The sequence below is a fragment of the Neltuma alba genome, unplaced genomic scaffold (genome assembly GCF_004799145.2).
Source record: "Neltuma alba isolate B1F8T4 unplaced genomic scaffold, ASM479914v2 tig00012081_pilon, whole genome shotgun sequence".
NCBI lineage: Eukaryota > Viridiplantae > Streptophyta > Magnoliopsida > Fabales > Fabaceae > Neltuma > Neltuma alba.
In genome coordinates, this window is record NW_021636640.1 from 1,185,512 (window position 1) to 1,201,923 (window position 16,412).

The following is a 16,412-nucleotide window of genomic DNA, read 5'->3' on the forward strand; positions in this document are numbered from 1 at the left end:
TATATATAAACTTGTTGAGGTGTAAATTTCAATTTCAATTTCAATTATTTGCGTTTGTTAATTTTCCTTGTCATGACTCACGAGTCACTCAGTGTTCATACTGCACGTTTGTTTAAAGTTAATAAAGTTTAATAACTTTGAATCGGGTTTTGGGTCCCGCACTGTACTATCATTAACTGAACACGAACATATTCTTTCATGTGTCTATCTCTTTAAGATCAAGATCCATGTTTTTGTTTATCCATCTCCGCCTTTTTATTTATTTTTTTAATCATTAATTTTAATTCACTGTTGTCCGACCACGTGTGCCTTTTGTGTTTTCCAATTATGTCATCCCAAGGTTCAATATTTCGTTTCATTATTACGAATGTATGATTATTAAAGCACGCGATAACACTAATATTGACTAATGAAAATTAATTAAGCAAATAATTGACTTGGTGCGGTCACATGGATCAGAAATGAGAGTAATTAAGTGAAGCTGAGAGGAAATTAAAGTTGATGTGAATGATCACATACTGAACTAACGGATCAAAGATTTCATCATCACAATCTTTCCCACTAATGAGGAGGGATTTAATTTCTTACCACTTAATTCAAAGGTACAATTAATGCATAGAATTGGTGGGTGTAACAACTACGTTGGTGTCACACTCACTCCCATTAATCACATACTCATTTTATATTCATTCCACAAGCGTGCTTCTTAATTTGTTCTCTTCTTTTTACGCTTGATCCACTCAGCTATGGAAAAGATTCCAATATATCCATGAAATTATAACACAATTTAATACTTACGTGTCCAATTAAACCCCCCCCCCACAAAAAAAAAAAAGAAAGAAAAAGCACGCGCCTTAAAAGTTTTAGATCTTCAGGGCAAATTACATACAAGGACCCAAATTTAATGAATTTGAAGATTTTAGAAAAGTAATTATTTCTACAAATTAAATTGAAGTTGTGTTCAAGTTTTTCAATAGGATTATTATCTGACTTGAACAAACTCATAATTTCAAGTAATCATAGCTGAAGGTTTTTAACACTTAATTATAAATCATCACAATATTTTAAATAAAAATAAGAGTAAACTGCACGGACGTTCTCCGGATTTTTGTTAGAACTGCATGAATACCCTTTTACTTCTCAAAATTAAAGCTGCACTTATTCTTTGCAGCCCGTCCTGACCTCTCTTGAAAGAAAAAAAAGAGTCACACGGATCTTCCGTTAAAAAAAAAAAAAGACAAAGTCGTGTGTATAATTAAAAGAAAAACTCAAAAGAATTTTTTTAGAAAAAACTTGAAATTTTCTTATCTGATTCTTAAATTTTTAAAATTTGATCATTGTTAAAAAGTTTGTTTTCAAAATGGAAAAAAACCACAGATAGTCAAAAGGACGGTTCTTTTGATCACATCTGAAGATTATTTATAGATTTTGTCCACCTAATATGGCCGCACACTTATCCATTCCCTTGCATAACGTGTTTTAATTCCCCCGCGATTTCGCTTTGTGCGGCGGTGTGAAAGCGAAGCTCTGGGCCACACGTGTCCATCCCTCATCATTCCCTTCATATTTTTACACGTGCTCGCTGCTGTAAAGGAAATTAATCAATATTTTATAGTATTCGGAAAAATATAGTAGGTCCTTAAATAGGACCCAATTGCTAAGTTGGTTTTGGTCCTAAATATAAGACTTTTCTCATATTTATCACAATTACCCCTATGGATACTCCATCAACTAATCAAGTAGAGAGAGGGGTATTAAGAAAGATGATTATGGTATTTTAGGAAAAACATGTCACAATTTATAATTAACTAACTTACCTAACTTCCTTAATCTATCAAATTAGTTAAATGGGTCCTATATTAAGGACCGAGGAGTAAAACATGCAATTCTTTTCAAATTAACATTTGGCAAGCTGTGAGAGCTGCGGTGTGAAAGAGACACGTTACTTGTCGCAGTCAAATTAAAAGTTTGCGCGTAAGTACAAAAATTTGTTAATATACACATAAGGAATATATATAAAAATGATTATTTATAAGTTATATGAAAATACATTCAACATGCAGTAAAATTTGTATCAAGTAATTAGATGAATAATGCAAGCAATTATACATTAGATTTGGTTTAATGCAGAGAGAGAAGGACAACAAACTGTTTTAAATTTGAGGTTGTATTTTAATCCTCAGGACGTAATGTTGTTATTGTTATATTTTATGGAAAAAGTATAAAATCGAAATAAATTCATTCTAAAAAAGAATTAAGAAAGGATATTTTAAAATATGAACAAAAAAAATCGAAATATTTTTCAGTGATGCACTGGTCCAGCTAATAATGATAATGAAAGCACGAAAGCATTGGCTTATGAACTATTTCATTTGAAAAATTTGTTTGACATATTTTAAATTAATTATTTATGAATAATTCTAATGAAAAGGTCAGGGGTCACCATACCAATTGCTGTGTCTTCGTGGCATTGACTAGGGCGGTTTGTGTGTCAACATAACATCGAAAAAATGTAACAAAAAAGCAGTGATAATGAGAGGGCTTTGGTTGTTGTGCCGACTATTTTGCTGCTTTTTGAGCTGTATATAGCCAAATTAATATTTGTCACCTAGGGTTCATAATTCCTCCCCAAATCAATTTTTAGGAAAATTACTGGCTTCAGTAATTAAAAGTTTTAAACATGATTAGAAAAATCATTTTGTGCATGTTTTGTTTGTTTGCCGGCAGCAATTTCATGATGTTCATACCACACACACACACTTTTCGTTAATTGTTCTGTTAACGTTAATTAGGTTGAGTCGGTCATTTTTATTACATTTTGACCATAATGAGGCGATGACCAATCCTATCTAGCATACAAAATATTAAGCATATAAGACCACTGTAACACACAGCCATGATAGGTGAAGTCAAATCGAATGCTACAACTAGGGTATAAATAAATGAACAGAAAATAGGTAACTCTAACATGATACTATTCCGGTCCTAATTATAAGACCCAATTGACTATTTGAGGAGATTAAGGAAGTAAGTTAAGTTGGTTATTTATAATTGAGTCATATTCTACTAAAACTATCATTATTAGAAGGATTATCTTGGAAAAAAATGCATAAATATAAGAGACCAAAATGGATTGGGTCTTATAATTAGGACCAATAAAAAGTCAAATTGGGTCTTATAATAAGGATCGAGGAGTATTAAATTGATGGTAAGGGTAAGTTTCAAGCGCCTATTTTAGATTGAGTCAATTCTTATTACCCTCTACCTAATTTATTGAATTTTTAAAACTAGACTTAAGTAGTAGGTCATGCGTCAATATAATGGCCAGATATTTAAAATGAAATATGAAAAAACTTTATCGAACACAAAAAATTGAAAAGTTACATAAGTTATTATTTCTATGTAAGCCCTGTACTAATCCAATAATTATGAATATATACTATTTTGTGCATTTCATGATACTCCAAGAACACAACTGGTAAATTTTTGCAAACAATTAACAGTATTTTCGTCTAAAATAATGAATGCGCGTTTCTCGGGTATAAAAAAGAAATATAATATATATATATATATATATATCTTTATCCATGTATAATATCATTATTCCTATTCTTTGAAAGTTATTTGTTGGGATGATTTTATGAAGCGCTTTAATTTGATTAATTGAGATGTTCATAATTTCTTATGATTACATATAGGATTTTATCGCATCTTTGTCATGATTACACGTAGGCACTTATATTTCATCGTTGAACATTTATTAAGTTTTTCAGATCTAGCTAATAACTTATTAGTTAGTTGAATCATAGAAATTGATCGTAAAAAATGGTTTTATTTTTAAAAAACAAGGTTCTAGCTAGGCATGCCATAATTGCTTAACGTGAACATGTTGCCTATGTGACACAAATCGATGTTGATATTTTTCATTCTCATTAAAAAAAGAAAAGAAAACCTAATAGCTTTTTTTGTTGGTAAAATCATGTATCTATATTATATTATTCATTCATTCATTAAAATCTCTAGTTTCATTAAAATGGTAAAAGCATGCATCCTTATAAGCTGATGAATCGAAGCTATTTGAGTTAAAATCTAGAAATCTCGAGGACAAAGCCTTACCAAGCCTCTTTTTATCATTAATCCATATCGAATACATGTATGCAACAGTACAGAGAAACTAATTTTATTTTATTTCCTTCTGCATTAAGCTCAACAATGTGGTTGTCAACTTCCCTTCTCTCTCGATTATTATATTTCAAAAAAAATTCTAATCACCATCTACTTTAAAATAAATAAATTGCATTAAGATTGTTGAGAAAGTTGAATTATTTTTTTAAAAAAAACAATTGTCTTGTATTTATAAATCAGGACAATTGATGCATTTTTTTCTTCTCAAGAAAACAAAAATGGTTTAAATGAAGTCTTACCAGCTATATATAATGTTAGCATCTAAAAAGAAAAGACGCGCAAAAATAAACCCAAAAAAAAAAGAAGAAAAGCGTGCGGAAAAAAAAAAAACTTTAGCTGATTAATCAGTTCAATATTAATTAGGGTAAACGCCTACGATTAATTAGGTCAAACAATAAACAAACCTAATGAAAATTCGGTACGAACAGCGTTATCCCTGTATTTGGATATCTTCAATTTGAAAATATCCCCTTCATTTTATTGGTGAATATATAGACACGTCTTGCATTTATTTATCTATTTATTATTTTATAGGGAAATATTTTCTCCTTTAACTTATGACTCAGTTTGTGGGAGCAGATTGGGTAACAAAATATTTACCTGCGAATATATCTCCCAATAATCCTAATTAATTAGGAAGCTAGTGTCCTTATGAACACACGCGCAAATTAAATCTAAAGTTTTTTTGTTCAGAAATTAAAGTTAATTAAATTTAAATGATGCCCTGCTGATGAAGTTCGGATTCATATAATATTTGGCTTCAATTCTCTGATTTCAGAGAGAGAGAGAGAGAGAGAGAGACGTGGTTTGACCATATACCATCACACATTCTTTCGTTTCGAAGACAAGCACCTTCCGTTTTAATTTTTCTTTCTTTGCATATTTAACTGGGAAATTATATTTTAAAAAAATCTCCCATAGTTTGGTTAATTATATACTACTATTATACTATGAATCCAAGAATGCTACTTTTCTTTTCTAAATTTTGATCTAATAACTTATAAAAAAATAGAACATAAAACTAGGATTCATGCATGTTACCTAATCTGCAGCACATCCAAATTTTGGTAAAACTGCTTGCTTCCCTCTCTCAATTACCTTGATCACTTTTTGTGAGAGAGATAGTTAACTGAACCCCGTTGATAATAAAATTAATTGGAGATAATAAATATGCAAAAATATATTTTTTTTCAAAATACCTTTATTCGTTAGTGTGCACAAAGATGCCACGTTTCCAAAATAAAAAAATGAAGCAATCCAAATTGGCCACCCGGAGGAGGCTAAATGTAATTAAAAATGTAATTTTTGACTTGTTATGGGCAGATAGCAGATAGCTCAGCTGCGCAAATTAAAGAGTTCAATTCAAAGATGAACTTTGTTTCATCCCAAAACGAGCCGACCGTGTTCAGGGGGGTCCAATGGATCAGAACTTGCCCCCACGTGGCACCAAAATATTAAATCTGAGTCAAAAGTCCTTTAGCCCCACACCATGTGTGAACATCCTAACAAAGGCGGCAGCCCGTTACATGACTTCGTTATCTATTTCAAGCGACAATTACGTCCCATGACCCATACTTAATGAAAATTGCACGGAATGCCCTAGGAATAATAATTATATTTTGGGGTAAAAGTTATTATCTGAATACTTAATGTCGATCCCTTTTAAAAATTGAATACTAAATTTTATAAACTTCGCCATCGAGATTATGTAATGTTTTCAAAAATTTTGTACTTATGTTAACATTTCAGTAATAATAAACTTAGGTTTGCAAAAAAAAAAAGTAATGATAAATTTAAAAAAATATACGACCATATAAGAGTTAGGTTTTTTTTTTCTTTTTATTGATTCATCTCCAAATGTATAATGTACAGTAACTTTTGTGCCGACGGTATGTCTGGATAAAATAATAAATTTTCTGAAAGACATGAAAGAAATCCTTAAAATTTGACGGTATGTTTTAATCTTTCAGAAATGTATCGTCTTTATCATTGTCTATTTAATTTTGAACTTTGTTCGAGTCTGAGTATTAAAATGTAATTTCCCCTCTCATTTTCAGAGTATTTCTTATTTTTAGGTAAATCAATTATAGGGTATTTAATTCAGTATTTCCATTATATTTATACTAGCAGATTTTATTATTTCTTGGAAGAATTCAAATATCAAAAAGAAGAATTTTATTAGAAAGGAGGTGTCCATCGTGCATGCATGTAAAAAGGAAGTGGGGTGTTTGTGCCTGCGAGTTCTATTTTAATGGCGATCCGTTCCCGTTTGATCTCTCTAACCAACCTTATATAACCCTTCGGTTTCTAAGAAAATCACCAAAAGGGTCCTCAGGAATCGGCGAAATAAATCCTGGGTACATCTTCCTTTTCCCTTTTGAAGAAGCGGTATTTACATATGCTTGCTCACGGTGGCGCACCATCGGCGATCAGGGGAGCTCGTGAGGTCCACGTCAGAACGCGGCGGCGGCGGAGGGAAGTACTCACAACCGGCAGTCCCAGTCGGCAGGGTTTAACGGAGCTGAAGAGGCGGCTGTAACGACGACAATAGCTGAATCCGTGGAGCCTGTGATGTCAGAGTATGGCAGAGCCGGAGAGTTGTCGGCAATGGTTTCGGCGCTTACGCATGTGGTGTCATCAGGTTCATCTGGACACAGAGACACTAATGAATGGCTCCAAGGAATAAGTGGTTTTCCTATGATGTCACCTTTTGGTCATGTTTCATCTCCTCGTCTGTCTCCTTCTTCATCTTCCTCAGGTCCTCTTATGGGCTCTGCCTCTGGTTCATGGCTAGGTCAGAAAAGAGGCCGTCAGGAAGAAGAAGAAGCCGCATTCAAAGCCGCCATTGGTGACTTCGCTGCATCATCACAGAACGAGTCTGCATCAACAGGTGCAATTAGTTAACTTGATTCTCACTTCACATGTCTAATCAAATACAACAAATGGTTTTGTTTGAACCTATTCGCACTTTGATCTTACTTAGTAACCTAGAGAATAGTTCAATATGAATTATATTGCATGTATCAGACAGAACTTTTTCACCTGAATATTGCACCGAACAGATTCTGTACGAGCTTCATACGATAAAGATATAAATGTAGTGCCATTTTCTAACCATGAAGAATTTGTATGAGTGAGTTAACGGCGTTTTTCTAAGCATAAAGAAGAGTGTGTATGTGTGAGTTATATTTGTCTTTGATTAGCAGTGACGGAGGTGGAAGCTTCGAATATCACTGCAACTGACGCACCGGTGGTGGCTACTTCGGCCTTACCGGTGATGCCGTCGAGTGAAACTGTTTCCTATGAAGAAACAGGGGAGAGGAGGAGGAGTACAGAGGGGTGAGGCAGAGGCCTTGGGGTAAGTGGGCAGCGGAGATTCGCGACCCCCACAAGGCGGCAAGGGTCTGGCTTGGCACGTTCGACACGGCGGAGGCGGCCGCGAGAGCTTATGACGAAGCCGCATTGAGGTTCAGGGGTAGCAGAGCCAAACTGAACTTTCCGGAAAACGTCAGAGCAGTTCCGGTGCCCGTTCAAAATTTTCCTGCCACCACCCACGTCCTTCAGCAGTCCCCGGCGGCGCTTCCGTTCATGCAGGCGTCGTCTTTTCAGGGGCCCTCTGATTTGGTCAGAGACTATTGGAATTACTCCCAGATGCTCCAGAGTTCCGGCGACTTCCAAGGTCAACGGCAACCACAGCCGCCGCAGCAGATACGCCGGGTTTTGGTGCAGCAATGGCTCTACAATTCTCAATTGAGTGCTCTTCAATCGTCTTCTTCGTTGTTTTCACCATCATCATTGTCGTCATCTTCATCTCCCACTACATTTTCACCTTCTAGTCAGTTATCCCCTGCTTCATTTCCCCTACCTTCCGGTCAGCAAATAGGCTATTTCCGACCACCGGGAAACCAGACTCAGGGCGGAGACACCTCGTATTTTCCTACGTCAACATGGTCAGACACCGGCAACTATCCTCCGCCGTCCAGGTGAAGAGAATTCTTGAAATAAATTTGGTGTCAAAGTATTTTGTTGACTAAATTGACTATGAATAGATGTATAAGCATATACAACAACCATACGTTAGTCATTTAAACAAAAAAAAAAAAAAGAGTGTCCATACCAGAAATTGTTGGTCTCCATATGTTTATATTTATTTATAGTTAATTCGGTCTATACAAATTTGATACAGTAGATCTGCTAAAAAATTTCTTTTTATTCAAAGACGTTATTTATTGTCTTTACAATATGCAGTGTATTGCAAAGAAAAGGAGTATTTCAATTTCAATTTCAATTTTATTGTTAATTTTATTTAAAGATGAGAAAAGTTGCTGAATCTGCATGCAGCTGATGGAATTAAATTTGATTCTTGTTTGCGTTCCAATGAATGGTATATTAAGAAGATGATAAAAGAGGAGGGAACAATTAAAGGATGAGGGAGGATAAAGAGAAAAGAGATAAAGGCAAAGCGGCAATTAGTTTATAATTCAGGATTAGTTTATTCTTAGTACAAGATAGATCTGCAGTCCTCATTGCTCCAATGAAATTTGAAAAGTTCAAAAGATGGTTTGAATGTTTAAGATTTAAAATTTTTAATTTAAAATTTTTTAATATTAAATTTATTTTTTTAGAACTATCTGTTCAAATATTATCTTTGTATCACTTAAAATAAAAATCTTATTTAAAATGTAAAAACCAATTAAATTGGGAGGATATTTGAATAGAAACTAAACTATGGTTTTAAAAGTACTTTTACGGTATACAGAGTAAATATTTAGAGAAATTTGTCTCGTTTTACAGAAAAGTACTTTTTCATTGTTGCCAAACACTTCCTGAATTTGAACTATTACCATTTAAAATCAATTTGAATAGTCCAAATTAAGGGGGTATTTGATAGAAACAAAATCATAATTTTAAAAGTACTTTTATGATATACGATAAATATATAAAGGAATTTGTCTCAATTTATAAAAAGTATTTTTGAGATTACCCAAATAGCTTCTAAAAGAAGCACTCTCTATACTTTTTCTGATGTGTTTACATAGACCTAATGCTAACAATTTTAAGTTCATATTATTATTTCTTTTGGATGAGAGATAGATCAAAAATAGAATATATAGTTATACTTACCTTCACACATGATATCTTGTGGTTCCTTTGGTAATCCGATAGAAATAAAACATTCGTATGATTTCAAGTTCTCTCATCAGACATCCAAACCCAAAAAAAAAAAAAAGGACAGAAGTGTGCCGACATCTCCCTTTGTTTCACTTTCTAGTCACTTGTTAAAATTCTGTGGAATTATGGTGTGGATGGCTCAACTTTCAACTTAACGTCCATGACCATCATTTAATTTGTCTCCCACAAGTCTCTAATTATGGCGTATTTTTTTTTTTAAAAATCTTTATTTGTGAGAAAAATAAAAAAAAATACTTATGATTTGTAAGGAATATGAAGATGTGACCCCATATATATACATTGACACACGAATTAAAAGATCAAGTCAAGATGCACAGAGTCTCCTTAATTAACTGATAATTATCAATTCCTCTGTTCCTATTAGCAGTCACACTCTCTGTCCCACCCAAATTTCAGAGCATGCCAACCATTGAATCAGGTGTTTGAAAATTTTCTTTTGTTTTGTTTTTCAAAACGAAATAGTTGGGACCATAAAAAACGTGCTTCGTCTGTGTTAGTGAATTATGATTTGGACCGTTGGCTGCTGAATACATTAATATGTAGCATTCCTTCCTTATCATATTTTTGTCGTGGGAGTCATATTTGGAATATACTATCTCCTGCTCAATTATAAGAGCTAGTTAACTAATTTGAGGAGATTAAAAAATAAGTTAAGTTAGTTATTTATAATAAATAGGTATTGTCTTTCTTAAAAGATTCTTGCTAATAAGTTTATTGGTTAGAACTGCTATTATTATAGGGACTATCTTGGAAAAAAATGCATAAATAAGAGAGACAAAGTAAATTAGGATCTTATAATTAGAATCAAAATAAAATTCAAACGAGGATCTTATGTTAAGGACCGGAGGTAGTATATTATGTATTCACTTTGTTCAATTAAAAATAGTCAATTTTTACAATACGACTTCATATTCTTGCCTTTAATACTACAAGGGATCAGTACGCCCAAAAAAAAAAAATCGGATAAATTTCCTATTAAAAATTTTATTGGTAACAAAAACATGATAAATTTTTATGCACAAAAAATAGCAGTACTCTGTATATTTTGTAGGTATGGAATATTAATATTCTGATTTAATCTTTTTTCACTAATACATTTTTAATGAGGAGCTTTTCTCCCATTCATGAATTTCTGATGTTCTTCACAGTGTTTTACCGATTAGCCCCAGAGACATTTGGGCTCGCCTCTGATATGGGCCCACTCATATATGATGAGGCTTTGGGCTTTTTATTCTCATTCTGTATTTTCTCGGGCGGTTCAAATCCTCCAAAAAACAAGTTGCAATTTATTTCTCGTGAATTGATAAATAAAACCAATGGGAATTGGATCTAGCAGAATGGGTTAGTCCCTCACAACATGACAAACTAAGATTCAAATTTTCCGAGAGAGATGCCTACATTTAATGCTCAACAGTGCTTCAAATAGGATTGCCTTCAATAGAAAGATACCTATACTTTAGCAAAAGAAAAAAACAACGAGAAAATTTTTTACTAGTCAGAAAAATGACACAACTTTCTGAAAATATTGAAGTTAAATTTGAAGAAAAGTTTGAGTGGCAGAAGGCATTGGTCAAATTGAAGTTAAATATTAGTCTAACGTTGCGTCAAATTTATATCAAACCTTTTTTTTTCCAAAAAAAAATCCTCAAAATAGGAATTACCAAATATGAAAACAGAAGTTTTGTTGACCTTGACATTTCTATTTTTGGAGTTGAGAAAATTAGTTTAGGGGCCCTACCGAATCGGTAGCCGTTAATCTCATTGCCCTCGGAACTTAAACTAACAATTCATCCACCAAAAGTGTTCATCTTCAAACCGATAAAACATCAAATCAAACACAACAATTATAGCAAACATGGGACGATGCTTATAAAAACCTCCTGAAACATCATTACCTGGTTACGTATACATCACCATTTCTGAATTAATTAAGAACAACAGATCGAAATGGCTCGTCGTTCAGCTTGGTGTTTGATCCTCATGCTTTTGTGTTTATCCCTCCTCCTCCACCCTGCTCTTGCAAAGGCAAAGGAAAGAAACATAAGAAAAAGCAAAACAAAGACCAAACCATCACCCTAACGCCACCGCCACCATCAGCCAGTGAGCTATCACCGCCACACCCTCCGACGAAGGCCACAAAAAGGGCCACCACAAGGGCCAAGAAGAAGAAGCAGGATTCTGATGAGTATAGTGTTGACATGCCATCGCTATCCCCGGCCGTGAAAGACCTGGTTACCAAGTCTCTTGGCTTGTCAGCGCCCCCAAGCACGGCTCCATCACCGTCTGAATCAACCGTCACTCCTGCACGGGCGGTTCTCACCGGCACCGCATGTCTCCGGCTCAATCGCCTTGATCGTGAAATCGAGCCAAGGTACGAAGTCCTTCACAGACCATATCTGCGATCTAGCCGCAAACCCCAAACAGTGCGAGAAGATCCTCGAGGGCAAGGACAAGAAGTACATAGAGTCGTTGCCGGCGGGCACCACGTCAACGCTGTCCATAGAGCTGTCGGCGGCGGTCGCATCGAAGGCGGTGCTTTACATGTCGGACAAGATGACGTCCGATAGCATCGATCCATCGTCGACGACATGCGTAGAGAATTACCAAGACGCCATTGTTGGTTTCACGGGTGCTTATGCAAATTTCACAGCTGATCCTACGACGGCTAAGCAGAGCCTTAACGATGCTGACGTTAAGATTGGATTGTGTGAAACCAGTTTGGCATCAGGAGAGCCCAAGGGTTCTTCCTGTCATGGATGACACCAACAAGCTCTTGAGATCTTTGATTCAGCTGGTCTTACAAGAGTTTCCTCATTAACCTCAAGATCTCATACATTTATATATACAGAGATCTGATCATGCATATATTTGTGATTCGATGTGGTTTTATCAATCCTGGAATTTATATGACTAGTTTCTAACAGTTCAATTCAAAACTCATTCTATATATATTGAGAGATGGATCAGAAGATGTTTTCTTTTTGTTGTATTCTCTTCATGTAATTAATTGTGTATAAAAGAACGATGTGATTGTATTCTTACAGAAAGGAAACATTTTCTTCTAACACGCTGATGTATTATTGTTCAGTTCTTTTTTGTTATTTTTCTATGTTTAATATCGCAAAATAATTTAGGAGGTTGCAGAAATGGATATCGTCGGCATCCCAGAAGAAACGATATGATGGAGAATACTTAATTCTTAGTCATGCATGGTGGTAAACCAATAAGCAAATATGGAATATATTCCCACCATTGTTTTATCTCACTGTTAAAGTTTTAATGTATTAAGAAATACATTAGTGTTTCAAATTTCAAATATATATGTACCCCTAATTCTTTTATGTATTCTCCCATGTCATTATCATCTCTTACTCAATTAAGTTGATGATGATAGTTGGAAAAATTATCATTAATGTTGTCTTAGATTTTTTTTTTTTAAATGGCATTACATTTTTTTTCGAAACTGACGATTAGCAAGTCATATCATTCACAAATAATAATAGTACGACCTTTTTTTCAAAAAAAAAAAAAAACTCGTAGTCTAATTACATAATCATATTCCTTTACTACACAAATTTCTATGTGGTTTCTAAGTCCTTTAGAGAGCCCAAAGTTAATCGTATATGTGTCCCTGGCATACTTTTCTATTTCTCCCCCTTTTTTTCTTTTAATTTCTGGGTACGCATGTAGATGTAGATTTTGTTAGTTTGGGTTCAAAGCCAAAAGGTATTTGAATTAGTTTTTTAAAAATCCTAATAGTCTCTATCACTGAAAATACTCTTCCGATTTTTAATATAAAACTTAATTAATTAATTTAAATAAATTAAAAATATTAATTAAATTAGTTAATATGATATATTTTTTAAAACACCCTAAGAATATGTTTGGTATGAGGGATTTGGAGGGGAGAGGAGAGAAGGGGAGGGGGAAGAATTTTAATAATTTCCCCTTGTTTGCCAACACACAAATTTTTGGAAGGGAGGGAAAATTTTACCTCCCCTCCAAAATTGGGAGGATTTGAAAGGAAATGACAATATTTTATCATATTGTGACCTTATGCCTATATTTTAATAAAATAAGGGTAAAATTGTTAATGTCAAAATATTTTTCCTCCTCCTTCTATTCATGAATCAAACAAGGTAATATTAAAACCTTTTCCCTCTTTTTTATAAATCCAAACAACATAATATAAAATCCTTCCACTCCTCCCCTTCCTTTTCTTCCATTAAAATCCCTCCCCTTCTCTTCCTCACATTGAACCAAACAGACCCTAAACATCTTTCTTAATTCTTTTCCTTCCTCTCTTACTTGATTTTTCTTATTGTTAAAAAAAATTAATAATATATAAAATAGATTTTAAATATAAAACAAACATCTATTAAACAGGGGAGGAGTACCACTTCATTCACCCCCAAAAAAAAAAAGAGAAAAGAAAAGACCACTTCATATCAACAGCTTGGATGAAAGCATTTTTTTACTTGGTAACCAAGTTTGTACATAGAGCCTAAAACCCAATAAGCAGGGAAATTTTTAGCATTTTTCACAACTGGTTATTTACACAAAGAATATAGCCAGCAGCGTAGATGCCGGCCACATATCGAACCGTAGAGGAAAAAACTATCAGGCAAATAAAAACACGCATTTCTATGCTTTCCAACAAAGCCAGAGGATTGCCACAAGGTGGTCCACTCAGATTTTGCACCCAGACCTTTCCATCAATTCAAATTCCATTTGCTCCATAAACTCCGATCATCAGGTCTCCTCTTCCTCTCACAATATTCCAGGTAAAACCCACATCATTCATATTGATGGCATGCTAACATCAGAAAATCAAACCACAGGTCATTGGCGCACCTCATTAGAAGCAACATAGCTTCTGCTTTCAGTGACACTTGAACTGGCAAGGACCTCTGGTGAAATTTCCCAGCTCCCACTTCTCCTTCCCCAACTTGAGTGCCTAGCATCAGACCGAATTGTCTGAGCTCGGTGATCTGACTGCAAAGTTGAGTCAGCCTCCGAAGTGTTAAGTGGAGGTCCATTGCTCCCTCTACTCTGGATGTCCTCCTCGATTTCTTCAATATCCCGACGCTGTGATATCTTCAATAGATCTTCACCAATATCTAGATCATCTTCAACCTTAGGACGTGGCTCTCCAACCACGTCTTCAGGTTCAGGTTCCCTGGTACTGACTTGAGGCGGTGGCCTCTGAACCTCCTCTTGTACAGTGGCCCGGAAAGTTTCTGGAGGGCTTAACTTTAGTGCAAAATACTTCCAGAAAGTTATTTAAACAACCACGATTATAAACATTAACCCTGTTGTCAGCTCTGTACCGGAAGTTTTCATAGGTAGTCTGCAAAAAACGGGTAATAATCTTGGTGATCAGAATCTTCTTGTGACAACTCATGGATCAATTTCCAGAAAGCAAACCATACAATCATATGCGATATGGATTGGGAATATGATGCATCCTACAAGCATTCACTAACACCCACTCAAAAGATACGCTGGGAACATGATGACAGATACGCTGGGAACATGATGACAACATCTCTCTCTCTCTCTCTTTTCCCCCCTCCATATATGTGTGTGTGTGTGCGCGCACATGACAGTTTCAAAATTACAACAGAGGTGGAAGGTGTATGCAGATAATCATTTTCCATCACTAAGTAACAGCCTAATTTTGGGCTGCCATCTTCATATGAAATAGTTAAAACATATGAGATTTTAATGTGGATATGTTTTTAAATAATCAATTAACTATTATGGGCTATGCCATGATTTTGTCCGTTTTCCAACCACCCTGCATCGCTGGTGGAATTAGGAATTTACTATCATGAAGCTACTTCCGAATCCCAACCAAAGATTTAAATATTAACCTTAAGGTACCCTAAGGTACCCTAAACGGTAATTAATTAAAAAAGATAAGAAAGCTAGAAATGTAGAAGAAATGGATTTGACCTGATTGTGCCGATAAGGTATAGGTGAAAACCAGTTAGTCCACCAACAACCACAGAGCGATGAAACAATAAATCATTATTATCACTGATGCGGGGGATTCTTTCATTTGCCATCCAAACTGTGCCATCACCATGATCCATAAGAACCTTAATGTAGAAAGCTGAGATGGAAAATACATATATGCATAGGATAGTTGCTGAAGATACGAACAGAAAGAAGTAACGGTAGTTCCTCTGCACACAGGAAAAGACAAATAAAGTACTATAAGATGCAACAACAATAGTCCAGAACATCAGCAGAAAGGAAAACAAAGATCATAAAAAATAGTAATTCTTATGATAGTCAGTTATTGTACCAATCCAATGCATTGACCAACCCACGGGCAATGGTGATCAAAACGCTCAACACAATTGTTGCAAATGGAGCAATGTGAGCAGCGTGGAGGACGATACAGCATACAAGTTTCACAGTATTTCACCCTTACAGGAAGGCCATTGACCATTACTTCTTTGGTTCGAGGGAACTGAAGGCTTGGTGTCTGTCGTCCCCCTACATCAGCAGAAACTGAAGAATCATAACGAAACTCTTCCTCTGGTGGATTTGAATTCCTTGGAATAATGCCCGGATCACGTGATGAAGTAAGAAGAGAATACCCAGAACCTATAAACATAGACTATAGGGATTATGTTGCGTCAAACCCTAGGAGACCAGACAAAGATTAGGTAAAAATGAAAAATCAATCATGATATGAAACTTTCACAAGAAGCATAATTCAAACACAGAAAAATATAATCAAGGCAACTTCCTACATTATTTTGATAAAATTTAAAAAGATTGACAAAAAAGGAAAGAAAAGAAAGAAATAGGCAGCAGCAACAGGTGCATTGGCATTAATTCATAACAGGCCCCGATGATTGGTGGACACTGGGCAAGAGTATAGCTCAAAGATGCATTCTGTATTGCCTCTCAAAGGAAACAGTTCAGCTTTCCACCATATAATATCTTTAGGGCTCAAGTGTGGCTGCATAATGGAACATTATGAGGGCATCAGCCCTTCCCACTCTGGATGAAGCTTG

The 16,412-nt window shown here is 34.9% G+C and overlaps 2 pseudogenes; one reads left to right on the top strand and one right to left on the bottom strand.

Annotated features, from left to right (window-relative positions):
* Positions 1-6,663: 6,663 nt before the first annotated feature.
* On the top strand, positions 6,664-8,313 carry LOC114722075 (ethylene-responsive transcription factor ERF110-like; annotated as a pseudogene).
* A 5,491-nt stretch (positions 8,314-13,804) lies between these two features.
* Positions 13,805-16,006, bottom strand: LOC114722036 (protein S-acyltransferase 8-like; annotated as a pseudogene).
* Positions 16,007-16,412: the final 406 nt, after the last annotated feature.